We start from the raw sequence: 12,183 nt of genomic DNA, 5'->3' as shown, positions 1-12,183 counted from the left end.
CCTATGTTTCAGGAGATAATCAGGAGTATTTCTAATGTAGAAATGTGTTGCTCATTACATAAAATGCTAAGATTGTAAATGTTTTCTTCAATTTATTTAATTAGAAAAATATTTCTACAGGTAAAACAGTTGAACAAGGGGGCACCCAGTTTTGAACTAGGGAAATCTTGATCTGCAGTCAAATGCTCTACCACTGAGCTATACCCCAGTTCTGAAAAGTTTGCCTTTATTAATTCAGTAATATGTACAAAGTACAAGCAACATGCAATCACCATCAAAGCAATGCATTTTCAGCCACAAAACCCTCCTTATAAGTGTATGGGGTGCGAAGGATGTCCTTTATCTGCCTTGGTAAAATACAGTGAGGTTTCCATAGCAAGACTTCATACATTTCTTATCACATGTAGATCTTGGAACATGGAAAAAAAACTTTTGTCAAATGCACAAATTCTGAAAAACGTAACTGCTTCTCTACTGCAGTTTGTTGATTTTGTGCTAAGAGCATAGTTAAACCCAATTGTTCATTGTTTTTTATATGAAATGATTATATATCCTATTGTTTCTTACAGTGCATTGGGTTGAAAAACATTTTAACAGGATCTATTGAAGTGGGTATATGGTTATGAAACAGGGACTTCTTGAACTGCACTCCTACCCTCTACCACTGACATAAACCCTTGAATGCTGAAAACTGCTCTTTTTTAAAAAGGTGATAGAGTGGGTGACTGTATGGAACTTGTAGAACTAATGACATCAGTGCACTTCTGGTCAGCTGTACAAATTAATACATTTCATTAAGGGCATATTATTGGTTTCCACCACAGTTTTATAACATTCATATGTGCTTCCAATGGACTATTTCAAACTGATAATATCACCAGTAGAACTTGGGTGAATGTAATACACAGCTTGTATCATACGAAGAAATCTGAAACAGCTTAATGGTGTTTACCCTAAGTTTCCAGAGATGATCAGGAGTATTTCAAATGTAGAAATGTGTTGCTCATTACATAAAATGCTAAGATTGTAAATGTTTTCTTCAATTTATTTAATTAAAAAAATATTTCTACAGGTAAAACAGTTGGACAACGGGGCACCCAGATTTGAACTAGGGACCTCTTGATCTGCAGTCAAATGCTCTACCACTGAGCTATACCCCCAGTTCTAAAATGTTCACCTTTATTCATTCAGTAATATGTACAAAGTGCAAGCAACATGCAATCACCATCAAAGCAATGCATTTTCAGCCACCAAACCCTCCTTATAAGTATATGGGGTGCGAAGGATGTCCTTTATCTGCCTTGGTAAAATACAGTGAGGTTTCCATTGCAAGAATTCATACATTTCGTATCACATGTAGATCTTGGAACATGGAAAAAAAACTTTTGTCAAATGCACAAATTCTGCAAAACGTAACTGCTTCTCTACTGCAGTTTGTTGATTTTGTGCTAAGAGCATAGTTAAACCCAATTATTCATTGTTTTTTATATGAAATGATGATATATCCTATTGTTTCTTACAGTGCATTGGGTTGAAAAACATTTTAACAGGATCTATTGAAGAGGGTATATGGTTATGAAACAGGGACTTCTTGAAGTGCACTCCTACCCTCTACCACTGACATAAACCCTTGAATGCTGAAAACTGCTCTTTTTTAAAAAGGTGATAGAGTGGGTGACCGTATGGAACTTGTAGAACTAATGACATCAGTGCACTTCTGGTCAGCTCTACAAACTAATACATTTCATTAAGGGCATATTATTGGTTTCCACCACAGTTTTATAACATTCAAATGATCTTCCAATGGACTTTTTCAAACTGATAATATCACAAGTAGAACTTGGGTGAATGTAAAACACAGCTTGTATCATATGAAGAAATCCTAAACAGTTTCATGGTGTTTACCCTATGTTTCAGGAGATGATCAGGAGTATTTCAAATGTAGAAATGTGTTGCTCATTACATAAAATGCTAAGATTGTAAATGTTTTCTTCAATTTATTTAATTAAGAAAATATTTCTACAGGTAAAACAGTTGGACAAGGGGGTACCCAGATTTGAACTAGGGACCTCTTGATCTGCAGTCAAATGCTCTACCCCTGAGCTATAACCCCAATTCCGAAATGTGCACCTTTATTTATTCAGTAATATGTACAAAGTGGAAGCAACATGCAATCACCATCAAAGCAATGCATTTGCAGCCACCAAACCCTCCTTATAAGTATAAGGGGTACAAAATATGTACTTTATCTGCCTTGGTAAAATACAGTGAGGTTTCCAGTGCAAGAATTCATACATTTCGTATCACATGTAGATATTGGAACATGGGAAAAAAACGTTTGTCAAATGCACAAATTCTGCAAAACGTAACTGCTTCTCTATTGTAGTTTGTTGATTTTGTGCTAAGAGCATAGTTAAACCCAATTTTTCATTGTTTTTTATATGAAATGATATTATATCCTATTGTTTCTTACAGTGCATTGGGTTGAAAAACATTTTAACAGGATCTATTGAAGAGGGTATATGGTTATTAAACAGGGACTTCTTGAAGTGCACTCCTACCCTCTACCACTGACATAAACCCTTGAATGCTGAAAACTGCTCTTTTTTAAAAAGGTGATAGAGTGGGTGACTATATGGAACTTGTAGAACTAATGACATCAGTTCACTTCTGGTCAGCTGTACAAATTAATACATTTCATTAAAGGCATATTATTGGTTTCCACCACAGTTTTATAACATTCATATGTGCTTCCAATGGACTATTTCAAACTGATAATATCACCAGTAGAACTTGGGTGAATGTAATACACAGCGTGTATCATACGAAGAAATCTGAAACAGCTTAATGGTGTTTACCCTATGTTTCCAGAGATGATCAGGAGTATTTCAAATGTAGAAATGTGTTGCTCATTACATACAATGCTAAGATTGTAAATGTTTTCTTCAATTTACTTAATTAAAAAAATATTTCTACAGGTAAAACAGTTGGACAAGGGGGCACCCAGATTTGAACTAGGGACCTCTTGATCTGCAGTCAAATGCTCTACCACTGAGCTATACCCCCAGTTCTAAAATGCTCACCTTTATTCATTCAGTAATATGTACAAAGTGCAAGCAACATGCAATCACCATCAAAGCAATGCATTTTCAGCCACCAAACCCTCCTTATAAGTATATGGGGTGCGAAGGATGTCCTTTATCTGCCTTGGTAAAATACAGTGAGGTTTCCATTGCAAGAATTCATACATTTCGTATCACATGTAGATCTTGGAACATGGAAAAAAAATCTTTTGTCAAATGCACAAATTCTGCAAAACATAACTGCTTCTCTACTGCAGTTTGTTGATTTTGTGCTAAGAGCATAGTTAAACCCAATTATTCATTGTGTTTTATATGAAATGATGATATATCCTATTGTTTCTTACAGTGCATTGGGTTGAAAAACATTTTAACAGGATCTATTGAAGAGGGTATATGGTTATGAAACAGGGACTTTTTGAAGTGCACTCCTAACCTCTACCACTGACATAAACCCTTGAATGCTGAAAACTGCTCTTTTTTAAAAAGGTGATAGAGTGGGTGACCGTATGGAACTTGTAGAACTAATGACATCAGTGCACTTCTGGTCAGCTGTACAAATTAATACATTTCAATAAAGGGCATATTATTGGTTTCCTCCACAGTTTTATAGCATTCATATGCGCTTCCAATGGACTATTTCAAACTGATAATATCACCAGTAGAACTTGGGTGAATGAAATACACAGCTTGTATCATATGAAGAAATCCGAAACAGCTTAATGGTGTTTACCCTATGTTTCCGGAGATGATCAGGAGTATTTCAAATGTAGAAATGTGTTGCTCATTACATAAAATGCTAAGATTGTAAATGTTTTCTTCAATTTATTTAATTAAAAAAATATTTCTACAGGTAAAACAGTTGGACAAGGGGGTACCCAGATTTGAACTAGGGACCTCTTGATATGCAGTCAAATGCTCTACCACTGAGCTATACCCCCAGTTCCGAAACGTTCACCTTTATTTATTCAGTAATATGTACAAAGTGGAAGCAACATGCAATCACCATCAAAACAATGCATTTTCAGCCACCAAACCCTCCTTATAAGCATAAGGGGTACAAAAGATGTCCTTTATCTGCCTTTGTAAAATACAGTGAGCTTTCCAGTGCAAGAATTCATACATTTCGTATCACATGTAGATCTTGGAACATGGAAAAAAAAACTTTTGTCAAATGCACAAATTCTGCAAAACGTAACTGCTTCTCTACTGCAATTTGTTGATTTTGTGCTAAGAGCATAGTTAAACCCAATTGTTCATTGTTTTGTATATGAAATGATGAGATATCTTATTGTTTCTTACAGTGCATTGGGTTGAAAAACATTTTAACAGGATCTATTGAAGAGGGTATATGGTTATGAAACAGGGACTTCTTGAACTGCACTCCTACCCTCTACCACTGACATAAACCCTTGAATGCTGAAAACTGCCCTTTTTTAAAAAGGTGATAGAGTGGGTGACTGTATGGAACTTGTAGAACTAATGACATCAGTGCACTTCTGGTCAGCTGTACAAATTAATACATTTCATTAAGGGCATATTATTGGTTTCCACCACAGTTTTATAACATTCATAAGAGCTTCCAATGGACTATTTCAAACTGATCATATCACCAGTAGAACTTGGGTGAATGTAAAACACAGCTTGTATCATATGAAGAAATCCTAAACAGCGTAATGGTGTTTACCCTATGTTCCAGGTGATGATCAGGAGTATTTCAAATGTAGAAATGTGTTGCTCATTACATAAAATGCTAAGATTGTAAATGTTTACTTCAATTTATTTAATTAAAAACATATTTCTAGAGGTAAAACAGTTGGACAAGGGGGCACCCAGATATGAACTAGGAACCTTTTGATCTGCAGTGAAATGCTCTACCCATGAGCTGTACCCCCATTTCTGAAATGTTCACTTTTATTTATTCAGTAATATGTACAAAGTGGAAGCAACATGCAATCACCATCAAAGGAAAGCATTTTCAGCCACCAAACCCTCCTTATAGGTATATGGGGTGCGAAGGATGTTCTTTATCTGCCTTGGTAAAATACAGTGAGGTTTCCATTGCAAGAATTCATACATTTCGTATCACATGGAGATCTTGGAACATGGAAAAAAAATCTTTTGTCAAATGCACAAATTCTGCAAAATGTAACTGCTTCTCTACTGCAGTTTGTTGATTTTGTGCTAAGAGCATAGTTAAACCCAATTGTTCATTCTTTTGTATATGAAATGATGATATATCTTATTGTTTCTTACCATGCATTGGGTTGACAAACATTTTAACAGGATCTATTGAAGAGGGTATATGGTTATGAAACAGGGACTTCTTGAACTGCATTCCTACGCTCTACCACTGAGTTAAACCCTTAAATGCTGAAAACTGCCCTTGTTTAAAAAGGTGATAGAGTGGGTGACTGTATGGAACTTGTAGAACTAATGACATCAGTGCACGTCTGGTCAGCTGTACAAATTAATACAGTTCATTAAGGGCATGTTATTGGTTTCCACCACAGTTTTATAACATTCATATGAGCTTCCAATGGACTATTTCAAACTGATAATATCACCAGTAGAACTTGGGTGAATGTAAAACACAGCTTGTATCATATGAAGAAATCCTAAAAAGTTTCATGGTGTTTACCCTATGTTTCAGGAGGTGATCAGGAGTATTTGAAATGTAGAAATGTGTTGCTCATTACATAAAATGCTAAGATTGTAAATGTTTTCTTCAATTTATTTAATTAAAAATATTTCTACAGGTAAAACAGTTGGACAAGGGGGCACCCAGATTTGAACTAGGGACCTCTTGATCTGCAGTCAAATGCTCTACCACTGAGCTATACCCCCAGTTCTTAAATGTTCATCTTTATTAATTCAGTAATATGTACAAAGTGCAAGCAACATGCAATCACCATCAAAGCAATGCATTTTCAGCCACCAAACCCTCCTTATAAGTATATGGGGTGCGAAGGATGTCCTTTATCTGCCTTGGTAAAATACAGTGAGGTTTCCATTGCAAGAATTCATACATTTCGTATCACATGTAGATCTTGGAACATGGAAAAAAAACTTTTGTCAAATGCACAAATTCTGCAAAACGTAACTGTTTCTCTACTGCATTTTGTTGATTTTGTGCTAAGAGCATAGTTAAACCCAATTGTTCATTGTTTTGTATATGAAATGATGATATATCCTATTGTTTCTTCCAGTGCATTGGGTTGAAAAACATTTTAACAGGATCTATTGAAGAGGGTATATGGTTATGAAACAGGGACTTCTTGAACTACACTCCTACGCTCTACCACTGACATAAACCCTTGAATGTTGAAAACTGACCTTTTTTAAAAAGGTGATAGAGTGGGTGACTGTATGGAACTTGTAGAACTAATGACATCAGTGCACTTCTGGTCAGCTGTACAAATTAATACATTTCATTAAGGGCATATTATTGGTTTCCACCACCATTTTATAACATTCATAAGATTTTCCAATGGACTATTTCAAACTGATCATATCACCAGTAGAACTTGGGTGAATGTAAAACACAGCTTGTATCATATGAAGAAATCCTAAACAGCTTAATGGTGTTTACCCTATGTTTCAGGAGATGATCAGGTGTATTTCAAATGTAGAAATGTGTTGCTCATTACATAAAATGCTAAAATTGTAAATGTTTTCTTCAATTTATTTAATGAAACATTTCTACAGGTACAACAGTTGAACAAGGGGGCCCCCGGATTAGAACTAAGGACCTCTTGATCTGCAGTCAAATGCTCTACCACTGAGCTATACCCCCATTTCTGAAATGTTTACCTTTATTTATTCAGTAATATGTACAAAGTGGAAGCAACATGCAATCACCATCAAATCAATGCATTTTCAGCCACCAAACCCTCCTTATAAGTATAAGGGGTACAAAAGATGTCCTTTATCTGCCTTGGTAAAATACAGTGAGGTTTTCATTGCAAGAATTCATACATTTCGTATCACATGTAGATCTTGGAACATGGAAAAAAAACTTTGTCAAATGCACAAATTCTGCAAAAAGTAACTGTTTCTCTACTGCATTTTTTTGATTTTGTGCTAAGAGCATAGTTAAACCCAATTGTTCATTGTTTTGTATATGAAATGATAATATATCTTATTGTTTCTTACAGTGCATTGGGTTGAAAAATATTTAACAGGATCTATTGAAGAGGGTATATGGTTATGGAACAGGGACGTCTTGAACTACACTCCTACGCTCTACCACTGACATAAACCCTTGAATGTTGAATACTGCCTTTTTTTAAAAAGGTGATAGAGTGGGTGACTCTATGGAACTTGTAGAACTAATGACATCAGTGCACTTCTGGTCAGCTGTACAAATTAATAGATTTCATTAAGGGCATATTATTGGTTTCCACCACAGTTTTATAACATTCATAAGAGCTTCCAATGGACTATTTCAAACTGTTCATATCACCAGTAGAACTTGGGTGAATGTAAAACACAGCTTGTATCATATGAAGAAATCCTAAACAGCTTAATGGTGTTTACCCTATGTTTCAGGTGATGATCAGGAGTATTTCAAATGTAGAAATGTGCTGCTCATTACATAAAATGCTAAGATTGTAAATGTTTACTTCAATTTATTTAATTAAAAACACATTTCTACAGGTAAAACAGTTGGACAAGGGGGCACCCAGATTTGAACTAGGGACATTTTGATCTGCAGTGAAATGCTCTACCTCTGAGCTATACCCCCATTTCTGAAATGTTCACCTTTATTTATTCAGTAATATGTACAAAGTGGAAGCAACATGCAATCACCATCAAAGCAAAGCATTTTCAGCCACCAAACCCTCCTTATAAGTATATGGGGTGCGAAGGATGTCCTTTATCTGCCTTGGTAAAATACAGTGAGGTTTCCATTGCAAGAATTCATACATTTCGTATCACATGTAGATCTTGGAACATGGAAAAAAATCTTTTGTCAAATGCACAAATTCTGCAAAATGTAACTGCTTCTCTACTGCAGTTTGTTGATTTTGTGCTAAGAGCATAGTTAAACCCAATTGTTCATTCTTTTGTATATGAAATGATGATATATCTTATTGTTTCTTACAGTGCATTGGGTTGAAAAACATTTTAACAGGATCTATTGAAGAGGGTATATGGTTATGAAACAGGGACTTCTTGAACTGCATTCCTACGCTCTACCACTGAGTTAAACCCTTGAATGCTGAAAACTGCCCTTTTTTAAAAAGGTGATAGAGTGGGTGACTGTATGGAACTTGTAGAACTAATGACATCAGAGCACTTCTGGTCAGCTGTATAAATTAATACATTTCATTAAGGGCATATTATTGGTTTCCACCACAGTTTTATAACATTCATAAGAGCTTCCAATGGACTATTTCAAACTGATCATATCACCAGTAGAACTTGGGTGAATGTAAAACACAGCTTGTATCATATGAAGAAATCCTAAACAGCTTAATGGTGTTTACCTTATGTTTCAGGTGATGATCAGGAGTATTTCAAATGTTGAAATGTGTTGCTCATTACATAAAATGCTAAGATTGTAAATGTTTACTTCAATTTATTTAATTAAAAACATATTTCTACAGGTAAAATAGTTAGACAATGGGGCACCCACATTTGAACTAGGGACCTTTTGATCGGCAATGAAATGCTCTACCCCTGAGCTATACCCCCATTTCTGAAATGTTCACCTTTATTTATTCAGTAATATGTACAAAGTGGAAGCAACATGCAATCACCATCAAAGCAATGCATTTTCAGCCACCAAACCCTCCTTATAAGTATATGGGGTGCAAAGGATATCCTTTATCTGCCTTGGTAAAATACAGTGAGGTTTCCATTGCAAGAATTCATACATTTCGTAGAACATGTAGATCTTGGAACATGGAAAAAAAATCTTTTGTCAAATGCACATATTCTGCAAAATGTAACTGCTTCTCTACTGCAGTTTGTTGATTTTGTGCTAAGAGCATAGTTAAACCCAATTGTTCATTCTTTTGTATATGAAATGATGATATATCTTATTGTTTCTTACAGTGCATTGGGTTGAAAAACATTTGAACAGGATCTATTGAAGAGGGTATATGGTTATGAAACAGGGACTTCTTGAACTGCATTCCTAGATCTACCACTGAGTTAAACCCTTGAATGCTGAAAACTGCCCTTTTTTAAAAAGGTGATAGAGTGGGTGACTGTATGGAACTTGTAGAACTAATGACATCAGAGCACTTCTGGTCAGCTGTATAAATTAATACATTTCATTAAGGGCATATTATTGGTTTCCACCACAGTTTTATAACATTCATAAGAGCTTCCAATGGACTATTTCAAACTGATCATATCACCAGTAGAACTTGGGTGAATGTAAAACACAGCTTGTATCATATGAAGAAATCCTAAACAGCTTAATGGTGTTTACCTTATGTTTCAGGTGATGATCAGGAGTATTTCAAATGTTGAAATGTGTTGCTCATTACATAAAATGCTAAGATTGTAAATGTTTACTTCAATTTATTTAATTAAAAACATATTTCTACAGGTAAAATAGTTAGACAATGGGGCACCCACATTTGAACTAGGGACCTTTTGATCGGCAATGAAATGCTCTACCCCTGAGCTATACCCCCATTTCTGAAATGTTCACCTTTATTTATTCAGTAATATGTACAAAGTGGAAGCAACATGCAATCACCATCAAAGCAATGCATTTTCAGCCACCAAACCCTCCTTATAAGTATATGGGGTGCAAAGGATATCCTTTATCTGCCTTGGTAAAATACAGTGAGGTTTCCATTGCAAGAATTCATACATTTCGTAGAACATGTAGATCTTGGAACATGGAAAAAAAATCTTTTGTCAAATGCACATATTCTGCAAAATGTAACTGCTTCTCTACTGCAGTTTGTTGATTTTGTGCTAAGAGCATAGTTAAACCCAATTGTTCATTCTTTTGTATATGAAATGATGATATATCTTATTGTTTCTTACAGTGCATTGGGTTGAAAAACATTTGAACAGGATCTATTGAAGAGGGTATATGGTTATGAAACAGGGACTTCTTGAACTGCATTCCTAGATCTACCACTGAGTTAAACCCTTGAATGCTGAAAACTGCCCTTTTTTAAAAAGGTGATAGAGTGGGTGACTGTATGGAACTTGTAGAACTAATGACATCAGAGCACTTCTGGTCAGCTGTATAAATTAATACATTTCATTAAGGGCATATTATTGGTTTCCACCACAGTTTTATAACATTCATAAGAGCTTTCAATGGACTATTTCAAACTGATCATATCACCAGTAGAACTTGGGTGAATGTAAAACACAGCTTGTATCATATGAAGAAATCCTAAACAGCTTAATGGTGTTTACCCTATGTTTCAGGTGATGATCAGGAGTATTTCAAATGTAGAAATGTGTTGCTCATTACATAAAATGCTAAGATTGTAAATGTTTTCTTCAATTAAAAAAATATTTCTACAGGTGAAACAGTTGAACAAGGGGGCACCCAGATTTGAACTAGGGACCTCTTGATCTGCAGTCAAATGCTCTACCAATGATCTACACCCCCAGTTCTGAAAAGTTCACCTTTAATAATTCAGTAATATGTACAAAGTGCAAGCAACATGCAATCACCATCAAAGCAATGCATTTTCAGCCACCAAACCCTCCTTATAAGTGTATGGGGTGCGAAGGATGTCCTTTATCTGCCTTGGTAAAATACAGTAAGGTTTCCATTGCAAGAATTCATACATTTCGTATCACATGTAGATCTTGGATCATGGAAAGAAAATCTTTTGTCAAATGCACAAATTCTGAAAAATGTAACTGCTTCTCTACTGCAGTTTGTTGATTTCGTGCTAAGAGCATAGTTAAACCCAATTGTTCATTGTTTTGTATATGAAATGATGATATATCTTATTGTTTCTTACAGTGCATTGGGTTGAAAAACATTTAACAGGATCTATTGAAGAGGGTATATGGTTATGAAACAGGGACTTCTTGAACTACACTCCTACGCTCTACCACTGACATAAACCCTTGAATGTTGAAAACTGCCCTTTTTAAAAAAGGTGATAGAGTGGATGACTCTATGGAACTTGTAGAACGAATGACATCAGTGCACTTCTGGTCAGCTGTACAAATTAATACATTTCATTGAGGGCATATTATTGGTTTCCACCACAGTTTTATAACATTCATATGAGCTTCCAATGGACTATTTCAAACTGATCATATCACCAGTAGAACTTGGGTGAATGTAAAACACAGCTTGTATCATATGAAGAAATCCTAAACAGCTTAATGGTGTTTACCCTATGTTTCACGTGATGATCAGGAGTATTTCAAATATAGAAATGTGTTGCTTATTACATAAAATGCTAAGATTGTAAATGTTTACTTCAATTTATTTAATTAAAAACATATTTCTACAGGTAAAACAGTTGGACAAGGGGGCACCCAGATTTGAACTAGGGACCTCTTGATCTGCAGTCAAATGCTCTACCCCTGAGCTATAACCCCAATTCTGAAATGTTCACCTGTATTTATTCAGTAATATGTACAAAGTGGAAGCAACATGCAATCACCGTCAAAGCAATGCATTTGCAGCCACCAAACCCTCCTTATAAGTATAAGGGGTACAAAAGATGTCCTTTATCTGCCTTGGTAAAATACAGTGAGGTTTCCAGTGCAAGAATTCATACATTTCTTGTCACATGTAGATCTTGGAACATGGAAAAAAAACTTTTTGTCAAATGCACAAAATCTGCAAAACGTAACTGGTTCTGTACTGAAGTTTGTTGATTTTGTGCTAAGAGCATAGTTAAACCCAATTGTTCATTGTTTTGTATAAGAAATGATGATATATTTTATTGTTTCTTACAGTGCATTGGGTTGAAAAACATTTTAACAGGATCTATTGAAGAGGGCATATGGTTATGAAACAGGGACTTCTTGAACTGCACTCCTACCCTCTACCACTGACATAAACCCTTGAATGCTGAAAACCGCCCTTTTTTAAAAAAGTGATAGAGTGGGTGACTGTATGGAACTTGTAGAACTAATGACATCAGTG

The 12,183-nt window shown here is 35.3% G+C and overlaps 4 non-coding genes across 4 annotated transcripts; all 4 read right to left on the bottom strand.

Annotated features, from left to right (window-relative positions):
• Positions 1 to 1,082: 1,082 nt before the first annotated feature.
• TRNAC-GCA (transfer RNA cysteine (anticodon GCA)) lies at positions 1,083 to 1,160 on the bottom strand. Its single transcript has one exon. It is a non-coding gene; the product is annotated as a tRNA-Cys (tRNA).
• A 1,834-nt stretch (positions 1,161 to 2,994) lies between these two features.
• TRNAC-GCA (transfer RNA cysteine (anticodon GCA)) lies at positions 2,995 to 3,066 on the bottom strand. The gene has a single exon. It is a non-coding gene; the product is annotated as a tRNA-Cys (tRNA).
• An 883-nt stretch (positions 3,067 to 3,949) lies between these two features.
• TRNAC-GCA (transfer RNA cysteine (anticodon GCA)) lies at positions 3,950 to 4,021 on the bottom strand. Its single transcript has one exon. It is a non-coding gene; the product is annotated as a tRNA-Cys (tRNA).
• A 1,834-nt stretch (positions 4,022 to 5,855) lies between these two features.
• TRNAC-GCA (transfer RNA cysteine (anticodon GCA)) lies at positions 5,856 to 5,927 on the bottom strand. Its single transcript has one exon. It is a non-coding gene; the product is annotated as a tRNA-Cys (tRNA).
• Between the last annotated feature and the right edge of the window lie 6,256 nt (positions 5,928 to 12,183).

This window comes from Ambystoma mexicanum, unplaced genomic scaffold (genome assembly GCF_040938575.1).
Source record: "Ambystoma mexicanum isolate Mex_15411 unplaced genomic scaffold, UKY_AmexF1_1 Mex_scaf66, whole genome shotgun sequence".
NCBI lineage: Eukaryota > Metazoa > Chordata > Amphibia > Caudata > Ambystomatidae > Ambystoma > Ambystoma mexicanum.
The sequence above is the reverse complement of the archived record's forward strand: the minus strand, read 5'-3'. Positions and strand labels throughout refer to the sequence as shown.